This window comes from Meleagris gallopavo, chromosome 8 (assembly GCF_000146605.3).
Source record: "Meleagris gallopavo isolate NT-WF06-2002-E0010 breed Aviagen turkey brand Nicholas breeding stock chromosome 8, Turkey_5.1, whole genome shotgun sequence".
Taxonomy (NCBI): Eukaryota; Metazoa; Chordata; class Aves; order Galliformes; family Phasianidae; genus Meleagris; species Meleagris gallopavo.
This window is the reverse complement of record NC_015018.2, coordinates 13,663,347-13,677,617: the sequence shown is the minus strand read 5'-3', so window position 1 is coordinate 13,677,617 and position 14,271 is coordinate 13,663,347. Positions and strand designations below refer to the sequence as shown.

General features: G+C 36.1%; 1 protein-coding gene and 1 long non-coding RNA gene across 3 annotated transcripts in view; both read left to right on the top strand.

Moving 5' to 3' along the window:
• The window catches only part of LOC109368783, a 27,578-nt gene extending 19,403 nt beyond the window's left edge, over nucleotides 1-8,175 (top strand). For both annotated transcript variants that reach the window (XR_004160493.1, XR_004160492.1), the window contains exon 2: nucleotides 7,785-8,175. This is a non-coding gene — a long non-coding RNA (uncharacterized LOC109368783). The remainder of the gene's footprint in view (nucleotides 1-7,784) is intronic.
• Nucleotides 1-14,271, top strand: part of LRMDA (leucine rich melanocyte differentiation associated) — a 640,442-nt gene that overhangs the window by 253,107 nt on the left and 373,064 nt on the right. The gene's annotated exons all lie outside the window — the stretch shown is intronic.

Here is a 14,271-nt window from a genome sequence, read left to right as displayed (position 1 = left end):
AAAGATAGCTTTGACAAATCGAGTCTTAATTTCTCTGCAATTGCAAGGACTAAATTGCATGAATTTCCTTTTATGGGAGAGTCTACATATATATATATATATATATACACAAACATGTATTTGTGTGTATGTATACATATTAATTTTTTTGCAGAAATTGTTCTGCTTCTTGTACAATACCCCTGGATAACACAGATAGAGATACATCTACTGAAAACAAAACAACCCATTGCTCATCCCCTTCATATTTAACTATTATGAAAGGAGAGTGTGCTCTTTTGACACTTCTTTCCTCCAAGATTAGATCGTTTTTAATTAGAGTTGAAATAAATGCTTTAAAAACACAAGGAGGAGTCAGCTGGCAAAAAAAAAAAGAGAAAAGGAGACTAGATATGTTTATTTTATTTGCCTGGAATCAAGAGTAATGAAGTAATCTTACCTTTATTTCTGTAGAGACAAGAGGTGCTTTAGAAATTAGAAGCAAAGAAATCTCTCTTGATAATTTTGACTCTGAAAGCTAAAATGTAAACAAAAAGTTGATCAATATAGAAAGCATATACAGAAACCTTTTGTGTGTGCAGTGTAGATGTTATAGAAATAAATTTTGATTTCTCTGTGGTGATGATTAGGAAAAATTTATTCTTCAAAAGAGTGGTCATGCATTGGAATGGGCTTCCCAGGGGGATGGTTGAGTTAGTGTCCATGAAAATGTTCAAGAAGCGTTTAGATGTGGTACTAAGGGACATGGTTTGTTGGGGAAGTACTAGTGGCACATGGACAGCTGGCCTAGATGATTTTGGAAGTCTTTTCCAACTTTGGTGATTCTGTGACTCTGTCATCTGTGAATTTACTTATTGCAATTAAGAGTGGTATTTTTGTATGTGTGCAGATGGTAAAAGCTGCAGTTAATTAATAAGCTCCTTAAAGTTGATGAATAAAGTTCGCTATACAATAAGGGCAACAAAGACTACCTGGAAAAGTAGAAAGAAAAAATATCTTCTCCTCTCAAAAAGTGATGAAAATGATTCCTGAAGGTGGAGTGTGCTGCTTATTGGAGCGAACCTTCTGAAATTCTGTTTAAAAACAAACAGGAGGACAGTTAGGCTGTGTGCTCTTAGACCTTCATACCCAGTGTGCAATGTGCTGTACTTTTCTATGAGCACAGTGCAAGCAAAGCTATGTTCTTAATCTCTGTTGACTACTAGTTTTTTTGGGGGGGAGCTGCCTGTTAAAAATCATTGCAAAACTAAGGACGCAAACTGTAGGGACATTTTCAAGTGCATCAACCTTTTTTGTTTGTTTCTAATATACTTAATAGATGTAGGGAGAATGTGTGCCTATCTGAATACAAAAATATACCAAATTTATTTTATCCGCTGTTTACTCAAACAGCAACTGATAAATAATACTTTCACATTTTGGTTGTGTTTTATTTCTCCCACACCAGGGGCTCAAAAAAATGAATGTGTCAGTAAAGGATTTGACAGTGTGTTACGACAGTCATCAATCCAGCAAGCCCTGTAGCCATAAATAAGCTTCATACAGTGCCACACTAAAGAGGACAGTTTTTCTTCTGCAGGACATTGAAAATGTCACGGCAAGGGAATTGTTTGTCCCTGTTGCCACGACAACGCCACCAGCACTTATCATTAACTTTCACACCAAGATTTTAATCAGCAGTCTTTGTGGCATAAGACTGAGTCAACATCAGCCCAAATTTTCGAAGCCGTTATTCTAATTATGACGAGAAGCTATAGATTGATGAGCTTAGTTTTCTGCAAGGACTGGTGGCAGTTAATTCCTGTGACCTGTGTGTCTCCAGTAGTCTCTTCTCGAGATGGAGTCTTGAAAGTTCGATTATTAGTGACAGGTTGTAAGTGAGAAGAAGCTTATCTCTCCGGAGAGTGTTGATAACTTGAGACAAGGTTTTACTAGGAAGTAGTGAGACAGTAGATGGACAAAAAAAAAAAAAAGGGGGAAAAAAAAGAAGAAAAGAAAGAGTGCTTTCTCTATCTCTGGCAAGCACACTGTAATGAGAAAATACAGACAGCCACAATTTCAGAAGTTGTAAATTCTGGTAGCCTTCAGTTGTAAATTCTAGTGGAGCCTGTTTCACTCAGCTATCTGATAATGTGTGAAAATATTTGTCCTGCTGCTTCTCCTGCATGAACACACAGTGCTTTTCAGTAAAAGCATTAAACATTCAGAGCCTTGGAATATGTGATTTCATCAGGTTTATATGTCCCTGAAAAATGAGAAGAAATATGATATTTTGTTATGTTAAAAAAACAAAAACACTGCATCAACTTCATATGTATTGAGACTGGTCAAACCAGTATTATCATTGCTGTTAATATTATTTATGTACAAACAGTGTGCTCAGAGCTGTACAAGTCAAACAAGACAGCGTGTCCTTGCTCTGAGGGGCTTGTAATCTAAGTAGACAGACAATGCAAAATGCGCTAGGAAAACCCAGAGGAGAATTATGTCCAAGTTTATTTCATTTATTTGTTCCTGGAGATGGGTAGGCAATGTTGTTTTTGCTGACTAGTATCTGTATTTGTGGAATGATGTAGGAAAGGTGAGGGCTCAACATGTGAATGGAGAAGTATGGGAACAAAAATGTGCAAGTGGTCTGCAGGAGAATCTATTAGTGGAGAGGGAAAAAAAAAAAAAAAAGCCAGGTAAGTTGAGCATCAGTATACTTATTTCCAAAAGAGATAAGGGAGAAAGCTGCTGACATGCACTTAAGCGCTGGCAGTTCTGCAATAGTCTCTGTATTTAACAAACTAAACAGGTCTGGGTCTTACTCTACTCATTAATCTCCTTTTGTCTCTAATTTCTGTTAGGCATTATGTAACTTAAGTGAATTACTAATTCTGCAGGATCCCTGACTCCTTTCTGTTATTTCCTTTGCGTTTCTGAAATCATTTTTGGGAAATGGATGTACAGGAGCAAAATCCTCCTGAGCTGCATAAGAGAGGTTTTCTTTCAAGTATTCTGAAGTTATTTCTAGGCCCTCTAGATCTAAGTTAATCAATAGGGCCATTGTGGATAGGTTCATTCTTAAACGTATTCCAAAAAGCATGAGCCTAGCCAGATACTACATTGCCCAGGAGAACAAGAAAGACAGTGATGAAAAATAAAGCAGGGGTTTATAGGTGGCTTAAGGAAAAAGCAATGACTGCAAAAAGCACTCAAATATGTTTACCATAATTAAAAGTAGTAATAGAAATTGTCTGTTGTGTCCCTGATTCTCTTGCTCATTAAATCAGAGACATCACTCCTAAGTGCTGAGTCCTGTAAATATGAAAGTTGTTGATCTCATTTGCTGTGGGAATGAATAAACTATTTCAACTGAATTTCAGAAGCTGATTTCTAGAAAGCTTTTAGTTTACTTTTTGTGTGTTTTTTTTTTTTTCCTCATTGATCTTAATGAATTGTTTCATTGCTATGGTCCATTGCTAAGGAAGCTAATGGCAAAAGACATCAGAATATAGCCTCATGCCTTGAAGGTTCAGCAAATTGTACCACAAAGACTGTTCTTTTGAATAAGAGTTTTGAAAGATCTGACGGCTTATGAAGGATAAAATGTTAGCAAACCAAATTAAGGAAAGTTTTAAAATATTGCTGTTTTACGGCATTAAGTATTCCGAAAGTACAGAATGCTCTCTCTAATCTGCTGTATTGGACTATCTTGAGCTTTCAATGAGACTTTCATCTGAAAATACTCAAGTTTCCTTGTGGACAGATTCAAAATTTCAGGGTGGGTGCCATGTGGGTGTGCGACCCCCGTCCTGCCTGAGGGCTCACCTCTGGCTGGGCAGTGTCTCACACTTACGCTGATGAAATTCTGGACAGAGCAAGGTCTTTCAAGAGGAGGCATGTTTTCATCTAGTGTTGTTGAACACTTCCTTGAAGAAACATACCATCACGCTGTCCTGGCCACGTCTATAGGACAGGTTTCATTGGCATGGCTGTCATGTTTTCTTTTCTTCCGCTTGTCCATCTCAGCTGTGCTAGCAAAACTTTGCAAATGCTTATAGCAGTCTGTACTTCAGACTGCTGAATGACCCAGATTTTACCAGTGGCTCACATTTTTCTGTTTAGAAATTGATAGAAACTGAATTAATAACAAACAAAAAATGTAATGGGGCACATGACTGTTAACAGATGAGGAGACTACCACTATTTACTGGAAATAAGTATGAGGGGCTATGTAATTAATGTTAAACTGGATAATGAATAAGATATCATTTCTTCAAGAAGCAGTACTTTGTAGGGTGATATCTCTAGCCCACAACAGTGATAGAATTAAAGAAATTACAAGTCCAATTGGATGTAGAATTTCAAAGTTAAAGCTTAAAATTTGTTCATAATCTACTGCTTAATTTAGATGTAGTTATTGCTACAGCCCTGTTTTCTTCTAGCTGCATGATATTTAGAGGATGGGTTTGAAATTCAATATTTTGTAAAAGCAGTCAATTGCTTTACTGCTGTAAGTTTTTGGGCCCTGATTTTAATCTCTTGAAAGTTGTTGTAACCAGTGGAGCTATTCAGCAGGTTTTTTTTAAATGCCTGTCTGTCCTTGTTAATTAGAAGCGTACATATTGGGAAATTAACTATGAAATACTAAAAATGATAAATTATTTCTTATTTGAAAGTATAAATTAAAGGTTTAGTGTATATAAAATTTGTCATGTTTAATTGCAAGTTCAATTAAAATTCAGGATAATGATGATTTATACAGGTTTCTGTGTAATTTGATATTCATTAGCTTAGCCAGACACATGCTGATATTAGCTCGTTAATTATGTTTCCTTTTGTTGAAAGCAGCCTTGTGAAAGCAATCTGCTCAAAGTTTTTTAAACTCATTCTGCTAAATGAATATTTGGCAGCTGTTCATGTTATTGAGATGGTCACTGTGGCTTCACTTCACTCATACAGCATTAATCATACCCACTGTATGACAAACAAGGGTTTCTCGTTACAAACTCATTTATGAAGGTTATGGCTGACGTTAAAGAACTACTGCATGGCAGTATGATGTTGCTTTATAGTAACATTAGAGTACAGCCATGGCTAAGAGTAGCCTTTCCCTCACAAGTGAAACAGAAAGGAAAGGGAGGAGGGAAGGAAGCAATCTGAAATGTGAGTAATTCAGCCGGCGTTTGAAGTGCTGAGGTGCTTTCACATCTTTGGAATGAAGAAGGCAAGTTATCCGACACTAAAAGCCGTGAGACGGTTGTGTATAAAAGGCAACGTGTGTAGCCTTCTGTGGTGTCAGTGTGGTGCTCTGCAGGTGTTTTTAACACTCTGTGAAGTGGGACTGACCTGAATAATTTTAGGGAGAGATGCCAGATAGAGCTGCCTCCCAACTGGCCCTCATTTCCTGGGGAGGAAACGAGCCCCGCTCTGAGGCCTCCAGCCTCTGCATTAAGTGATTTTTGTGGAGTTCTCCAGGCTGTGGGGGTTTGAGCAGCTTAATGTTTCAAGATCACTAGAGATTTTTATCTGAAAATATTTGAAGTAAATGCATTTACTACTTAATGAAAACACAAGTATAACTTTGAAGGATTGATGGCTTGAAGTGTAATCCTTTTGTTTCCACTAAGAAGAAAATGCAACAAATGTACTGAGGGTTTTGGCACTCAAAAGCAGTGAATGTTTCTTTTGGTGTTTGCTGTAGGAATGTATATGTACCTTTTTCTTATAGTGCTGTCTAGTCTCTGTCCTTTTCATTGGTGTCCTGGACCTGTTCTGTTTCTGCTTCTCGAGTCAGAGAAGACCCGGAGTTTATAAGTCTTATACCTTTTTCTGCTGAAGTGGGGAGAGCTCTTGGACTTCAGGAAGAAGGGGTGAGAAGTGCTGGATTGACATTCGTGTAAGAATTTTGTCACCCAAGGAAATCAATGTTGAGATTCAGGTTCATAGTTCCCATTTTTTTCTGCCCCTTCCAAAACTTGCTCTTATATTGCTCTTCCTTTTTTGCATGTTTTCACACTGCACAGCAATGATAAATCAATAGATGCTCCTCTCTCCCTCCAACAGCCCCCAAATTTTTTTTCTTGTGGGAAGTTATAACCATGATCTCCTCTTAAAGTGGGGCTTTACTTACCAAGTCCACTGGAAACTTGTTATTCTGTCTTAGCTTAGACCAAGAAATGGATATTTATATTGTAATGCAGGTGGGTAGATAAATCTTATTTACCAGCTGGAGGAGCTTCACTCCTCTTAGGTTACTTTTCTTACAACAACTCAACTTGGTTAGCATAAAAGTCGCTTTACATCTGCCTCTTAGGTTTCTTGTTTAGTGGTGTGTTGCTAGAAAAGGGTTATTGACAAGACAGTTTATCACTGTGTGCTCCCTTGGAGGTCCAGTCTGAGGTTAGAGAGTCAGGTGGTGTGGTTCAATGTGCTAGTAGCTTCTGTTTGAAAGGACTTTATGTGAGAAGTAGATGTGGTAGGTTTACAAATTAAGTAATTTAAATACTTTCCAATCCCTTGAATGAGGTTTCAATTTTGAAGAGACGATAGAAATTTAAGGTTCTGTCAAATACCTTGCTTCAGTTTGTTAGTTTTTATCCTCAGATATGAAACAGCTGCTTTGAAAATGAAAGTAATTTGGGTTTGCTAATTGTTCTTTTACTAATAGTTTCATGTCTTATGTTGGGTAAGTATCTATTAAATACGTGTAAGGCATGAACTCACACAGCTCATAGGTTAGAGAAGAACACATGCAGCAGTCTGAGGGTTCCTGATTTTTGGGTGTGCACGCAGTGTGTTTTCTCCTGTTCAGTTCGACAAGTGAGTGTTTTAATTAAAATGTTATCTAATAAGAATATGATTCAATTATAATTTTTTTTTCTATATTTCACTGTGGAAAGAACTGTTACTTCCATTATGAATTGCTACACAGAGATCCTCTAAATTTCATATCCTTTGTGAGGATGCATGCATTTGCTTTGTACGTTCATCCTTTAGTGTAGTGTTTCTCATGCAAATAACCATAAAGCGACAAGAAGATAAATTCTAAGCAAGCATGGACAGAAAATCTGTTGGCTGTACCTACCATTTTCAGCCTTGATATTTTGAGTAGAATTACTTAAACATCTGTTTGATATCAATGTGATTAGACAGAATTTCCCAATCAAGTAGTGCACAATATGTTACAAAATTTAGTTTTGAATGCTTTTTTTAATTATTATTTAAATAAATCAGTTTACTTTATAGGAAAAGCAGAATTTTTAGAAAAACCTCAGATTTTTAGTGTGATTTTTTTTCTGATATTTAAGTTTAATTTTAAGTTGGGCCTATATGGGGAATTTTTTTGTCAAGGACCAATTAGAAATTCAAATTATTATTTTTTTTCTTTCCTCATAATGACCTTTTGTGAGTGTGTGTGTGTACTGTGTTTAAGTGAAACAAGCGATCTTCCATTGCAGAATAATACTTTTATAAAATATGGAATAGTCCGTTGTTTATTGTTAATTCTAGTATTTTATATTAGCATATAACAAAAAGAGGTATCTGACTGATTAAAAGTGTTAGCAGTGTTTTATAGAAACACCTGAAAAATCAACACAGGCCTTTAAGAAAACTTCATTCTCAGGTGCAAAACCATCCCAGAACCTGCTTGTTGAGCAAGACTTCATCAGCTTTTTATCCCAATACATAGTTCGGTAATAGTTTTAAAATTGTTTATGGAATGGAATCCCAGCTGCACTGAAAATATCATCATTTAGTATGTTGTCTGTGATTCTCATTAGTTTCTTTTGCCTAAGGGTTATGAAGAGAACAAAAGTTTGACTGTATGCCGAAGATTGAGCACTACATGAAGTTTTTGTCAGGGGACTTGTTGACCTAATGTAAAGTTACCTCTTGGAGAAGCTCTTCATTTCAGGGCTGCAGTTGCTATGGAAGTTGCACAAACCTAGCAACAGCCGGTGTGTCCTGGCGCAATGCACTTCAGAAGTTTGGCCTCCAAATGGGTCTATTAATACTGCAAAATTTACATTGAGAAGTGTACAGAAATAACGAACAGACAAGAAATTGTCATACATTTGAAAAACAGAAGATGCATTTTTCACATCTGTAATGTGTGCCTGCATGTATGAAATGTGGCATTGTACTTTCTATACTGTTTGCCTTCAAATAAAATTATTTCTTCTGTAACATTTACAATTTCTTTGAAATTTGGCAGTACCTTGTAACTGTGTATACTTGTTTTGACTTTTATGTTTTTTCCTTTTGATATCTGTTCTCTTCTTGTGCAGTATACTCTCCTTACTTTAACTGTAACACTCAGATATAATGAAAACATTGGGCTGATCTAATATGTTCAAACTAGAACACTGTTCTGGTGACATTGCCTGGTATTTTGTGTGTGGAAAAGGCAAACTTGGGCTACAGCAAGTTATGATTGCTGTCTGCTTGTGTGCTTGGCTGACTCAGCAGTATGTGGTTAGTCTGACTTAAAGGAAAATCCTAATATTACCCTTCTCCTTAGGGACAGCTGCCCTTCTCCATCAAGAAGACAACCATTCAGCCAGAAAGATTGACTCCCAGAAATTTACCACAATCACTTTAGTAGTTTAAATTTCAGGTGGGACGGGAATTGATGGTTGAGGACAGCTCAGAGCCTTGAATCTTTATGCTTAAGTGAGTTGAGCAAAACTACTGGCTCTGAAGAAGACTCTGTATTTCTTTTTAACAGCTAGAAAATACAATAAATGAGGAATGGAAAATGATGTTTGGAAGTGGAGGAAAAAATATTTAAAATCATTTAATCATGAGAAACTGGTTTCTGTGTTATTTGGTCTTGTCTGTGTTCTATTTGTGTGTTTATTGTAGGAATGTGACTGATTTAAAAATTAAGTTTTCCAGAGCCTTAAGTATAAAGTTTAATCTACTGTCTTCTGAAGATTATATATCAATGTACTCATGTAATCTGAAGTTGCACCTTTTCATATTTAAAAAAAATATTTACACGTGATTAAAAGAAATAAAACAAACCTAACTGGTGCTTTCTCATGACGGGAACTGAAGCTCGTTTTTACTTCAGAAACCATACCCACTCAGTTGGATAGCCTGCAGTTCTACAGAATCTTCCTTTAGCCTGTGTACATTTGCACAAGAGATCAGTGGAGCTTTCCTAATACTATAATAATGTCTTTGAGACACTGAGTACTCTTCACGTTTTTTAAATTGCAGTAGCATTTTATTAAAATTTTACAAGCAAAACAAATTTGACAATGGAATAATATTACTAACATATTTGTGTTTTAATTTTTATTATTGAATAATTTTAATAAAAATGCAGTATTAAGTTCCAGTATTTTATCAGACTGCAATAGGAACACATTCTAACTTCTGCTCCTTCCCCAGCAGATGTTTGATCTGAAAACAAGAAAAGGTATTAAGTCAACTCAAGTCAAAAGAAGAAACAAACACTGTCATGCAACAATTGGATTGTTTTTATTTTTTGTTTGTTTGTTTGTTTGAGTGTTATGTTTAGAAAACTGTGGCTCCTGCATACACTTGGTTGGTGGTTCTGTGTTCTTTGAAACATAATGTTTTTAAAGTAGTGCATGGCTTTTGCTTAAGCAGAAATGTAGAATACTACCAACTTTTATTTTCAATGAAGGGAAGAAGATATTTGTTGTTTAGAGTGCTACTGTGACATGCAGTTATAGACCATTGTGAAATTTGGAAGATTTCTGGTAGCGAGAAAGTATCAGCATTTTTCATCAGCATGTTGAAAGTACATTTTTCTCTGTCACCATTTTACTGGTAGATGTGTGAATTTAATCTCTAAAATAAGTGGCAGGAACTAAAAGGACATTAGTCTTTGTAATTCCAATTTGTTGTTTACTCCGCCTTTAGAACATCCCTACTGATGAAAAGGGTGCAGTCTTATGGACACAACTCTTTCTAGCACCCTGAGGGATGGCTGCTATTCATTTTCTTTAATCTAAAAATGGATTAAAATCACTATATGTGAAGTGTAAATGGACGTATCATGAGGTAGAAATCACTTAAGGATAAAAAAAAAAAAAGTTGGAGAGTAGAAAGTGTGATGGTTGGGGTTTTATATTGTTTCAGATTGTGATGGAAAAACCTGCAAATGATTACTTGGGTATTTGCTTTAGCTTGCATTTAGTATTGAACATATTGCTTTCTCCTTGGTCCAAATACTTGAAGCTGTAAACAAAAAAAAAAAAACCACCCACAAAGAAAAAAAATCCCACCCTTTATGTGAAATAGGTAATAGAACTATTAGTTCTCTTAGTAGTTGGAAAACTGTACTTAACAGAGGAAATGGCAACATATTCTAAACATTGCTAAAAAATATGTTTAGTATCTAAATAGGCTCTTTACCTTGGGAATGTGTGTAAGGTAGGTTTCAAGGAGGTGCCTTTAAGAGCTGTGTTGTTATGAAGCTGGTCTGCAATGACCCCATGCTAGCTAATTGTAGTCTGAGTATATTCATATAAGATAATGTGACATTAAAAAAAAAAGAAATCTGCCTTTTCTTCTTTTTACTGATGGTGTCTGTTAGAGCTATTAGTTAGAAAATACCCAACTTTAATATCTTTCCTGGAGAATTGATGCATAGGAGTTTCAGAAATGGTATCTGTGTCAGCCCACAGATGGGGTGAAGATTTGTTTCTTTCTGAAAGTGGTATCATATTGTCGTGCGTGAGATCCAACTGGTCGTCACAGTGAAAGTCTGAAACAGCCAAATTGAACACCAATTGGGCACAATAGCATGGCTTTCATCAAAGCTGGATGCCTAAATGTTAGTGTTGTTGAAAATCTCTTCATTTTTCCTTGATGACTTCTTCAGTTACTAGCTTTAGATAGAAGTTGAAATTATACTTCTAAATACCAAATTTAAGCTAAGCTTTTCTGGTTTTTAATTCCCTGTGAAACTATTTCACTCTCCAAAGTCAGTGGAGCCTCTCACTTCTTGGTTTCTTTATTCTTCTTAAACAAAGCAAAATTTCATGTGAAATAAGTTAGTATATTTTGTTTATCTGAAAGTTCTTCTTATATTTCAGAAAATTTGTTCAATTATTTTTGTTGGAAGAGAAAGAAAGGATGGAGGGATTTTGGCAGAGCAGCTGAGCAACACATGATAGAACTGGACACATAACTCATACTCTGTGTGCTTTCCAGTGGTCATGTTTCTCCTAAATACTGGAGCCAAAATCAGTGATGTTTAATATATAGTGAGTGGGACAAAGGTAATATTATCAGTTTGCAGGTAATGTAATATTTGACTGCAACTGGTGACAAAAGGAAAAGAGGTTCAGGGATTTTGGAGGCCTGTAATAATCATGATAGGGAGCTTGGAAATGGAAATTGAGGGTGTACTATTCAAAATCTGGAAGGAACTACTATTCAGGGAAATACGATTAGGAAAAGTGGGCATTTTTAAAGGAACTTGGTATGGGATAGCGCAAGGAATAATTTCTGCAGCTTTTATGCAATGTAGCTACACTATGGGAAAACTATTCAGACTAAGTTCATCTTAAACAGATCTGCAGCAGATAAATCATGATAATCCATAATCAGATTAACATTCCTAAATGAGCAGCTCTTTTTCATTCATTGCTTTTGTTGGGGATTATCAGATATTGTTTCATTGTAAGTCATCTGTATTGAAGCTATTGACTGACCAGCTGTTGCTGGCTTCATTCAGTGTTGGCGTTACCTCCTTGCTTTTAAATAAGTTCCAGAAGTCTGGAGTGTTATACTCTACCTCTTATAATGCACTTATAGAAATGGCAGAGTGAGTCTGAGAAGATTTTACCTGAGGGTAAGAGGTTAGATATACCAAACGGATTTTTCTTTCTTGTGATTTTTAACTTCACTGAGACTCCTCGAGCTATGTAAAATGTTCACCGTATACCACATACTCACTGTAGGTTTTGATTGTCAGAAATACATGACGATAACAAAGGTCACTGAGTGATCTTTGCAGGAGCATTGTTTGTCACTGACCATTGCCTTTCCTTTTGCTTCAAGGAGAATCTAAGTTACTCACTGCTAAGGGTTGGATTTAAAATCTGCGAGTTACCGTTGTGAAAAATGCCAATCGAAAACATCCCACTGTTTTGGCAACTTGATGACCTTTATGTTTAGAACTCTCTATTTGTATTGATTTCTTTTTGTGCATGTAAGAACACAAGCCTTTGTTTATAAAACATTACATGGGAGCACAGTGGTGGTTGGTGATCACTGAATGTGTCTCCTGATAGCATATTAGCAAATTGTTTCATTTGCCCTTTTATGCCGATGTGAGGGAGAGAGACTAATTCTTTCCTTGGGTTTTAAGTGTGTCTGTCTGGTTGAGTCTTACGTGAAATATATTCTTAAAGAGAATGTTGCTACTGTAGGGATTTTTTAGTCCACAGAGAGAGACTCATTGTGGCATAGGACCAAGATGTAGGCCAAGTGGAAATACAGCAAAGTGATTTAATAGAAAAGGTAATTCCTATTCAAACTGGATGGTCCCTTATTCATTTCCTCGGATTATCATCAAATTTATGTCACCAGCAAAGGAGCTTTATTGAGTTTCACAGATATATTCCTTTTGCTTTCATTGTCATTAGTTGGCACACTGACATTTTCATATGTGTCTCAGCTAATGCCTCAAAATTACTCCATCTACAAATGTAACAATTGAACAGATAATTTTAATAAGATTCAGCTTGACTTCAGACTGCACTCCTTCCTTTCTTTATAGAATGCAAATTGTAACCTGTTTTTAAAGCCGTGCAATGCAGTGAACTTTAATGGGATTTGACAACATCATATTAAGCACAACAACTACGCATAATGTACCGAAAAATTGGACGTGAAATTGGAAACATAGCTGAGAACAAAGTAAATTTACATGGTTTGGTAGTTTGAATGTCTGATATCATATTCTCTCATGCAAGCTCCATAAAAAGCAAGGGATTTAACAATGGATATCAGCGGAAAGTGCTTTTAAAGTTAAAGCTGATGGATGGCTTGTCAAAAAAATAATTGCATTGGTTGGAAAGTCGGGATGCGTGCTGAGGGGGAGAGAACAGGATATACAGAGAGGATGATGGGAAGTGACAGTGGTCTGTCAAGAAGCAGTGGCTGCCCAGAGAAGTGTGAAGCCAGAGCTATAAGGTGGCAGAGTAGAACAGGCTGTCAGAGCGGGAAAGTGGCTTTAATACCCTGAAAAGCAAAGGAATCCGCCTGTCAGCCTTGCTCAGCCGTGCTGAAAGAGGAAAAGAACATGGCATAAAGTTAGAGACATTAAACGGGGAAAAAAAGAGAGGCCAATGAAAGCCAGTGAGGAGGGGTGGTGAGCTGTTATGTTTTTAAATAGACAAATGACACATTTCTAGGTGCAGCAAGAAAGCAAACTGTCTAAGAAATTTAGAACTGATTAGAGGCTTTTTGAAAAAGAAATACAAGATGATCAGCATCTATTTCTGGTGTTTTAAAATGTACTATGTAGCCCTGTGACCTTCCCTTCACTTCCATCTTGTGTAACTGTACTGGCCCATCACTGCTCTGAGAGGCAGAAATGGGTTTGTTATGAGAGCGGCATGTCTGTATTTGTCCCTGTAAGCATTTGTAGAACTTGGTGTCTGAGCCCAAATTCATCATCTCAGAGGCCTCTTTAAGTCATTCTTAAGGTATTAGCTTATATATTTGATTATCAATCTAATCAAAGAGCTTTTCTTTCTTTCTTTTTCTTTTTTTTTTAATAGTATTATATTTTGCTGTACATCATTGCCATTTCTTCCTGGTATTTTTTCAGTCCCATGCTAGCAGAAGCCCCGATTAATTTAAAGGCTTTTCCACAAATGCTGGAAAATTCAAGTCTTAAATGTTGTAGAGAGAGGAAAAAATTAAGCATCTGTCAATACAGATTTTTACATATAACATTAGTCTTTTTCAAATGCAGTTCCTTGTGGCCATCTGTAACAAATATTTTAAGAATAAATGAAAACAAAAAGTGATTAGAAATTATGTAGTATTTATATGATATATATTTGCTATAGGGCAAGACATTAAAATACACTACGCTGTGATATAAGAAAGGCATTAGCAACACAATTCATACTATACTTTTTTTTTGCCTTCTGAAGAAATAGTGTCCACCAGAAAAATGCAAAAAAAAAAAAAGAAAAAAAGAAAAAAGAAAAGTAAAGAATAAGAATAACAAGACATATACACAGACGATACTTGTAGAGTGCCAACGGAGACACAGGAGTAGAG